General features: G+C 62.8%; 1 protein-coding gene across 1 annotated transcript in view; it reads left to right on the forward strand.

Annotated features, from left to right (window-relative positions):
• The window catches only part of CDC42SE1 (CDC42 small effector 1), a gene marked incomplete at its 3' end in the record, with an annotated part of 868 nt that overhangs the window by 329 nt on the left and 257 nt on the right, over window positions 1–282 (forward strand). The window lies entirely within an intron of this gene.

Consider the following 282-nt stretch of genomic DNA (forward strand, 5'->3'; position numbering starts at 1 on the left):
GCGGGTGGGGTGGTGGGTCTCATGGTTTGGGTGCTGGGTCTCACGGTTGGGTGCTGGGTGTCACAGTTGGGTGCTGGGTGTTGCTTTAGGGGTGCTGGGTCTCACGGTTGGGTGCTGGGTGTCAATGTCAGGGTGCCGGGTCTCACAGTTGGGTGATAGGTCTCATGGTTGGGTGAAGTGGCCTTATGCTGGGGTGACGGGTCTCTCAGCAGTGATGCCACATCTCTGCCCCCTCCCCACAGACTGGCGCCGTCCAGGAGATGAGGTCCAAGGGCGGGCGGG

The sequence above is a fragment of the Phaethon lepturus genome, unplaced genomic scaffold, assembly GCF_000687285.1.
Source record: "Phaethon lepturus isolate BGI_N335 unplaced genomic scaffold, ASM68728v1 scaffold29219, whole genome shotgun sequence".
In the NCBI taxonomy this organism is placed as follows: domain Eukaryota; kingdom Metazoa; phylum Chordata; class Aves; order Phaethontiformes; family Phaethontidae; genus Phaethon; species Phaethon lepturus.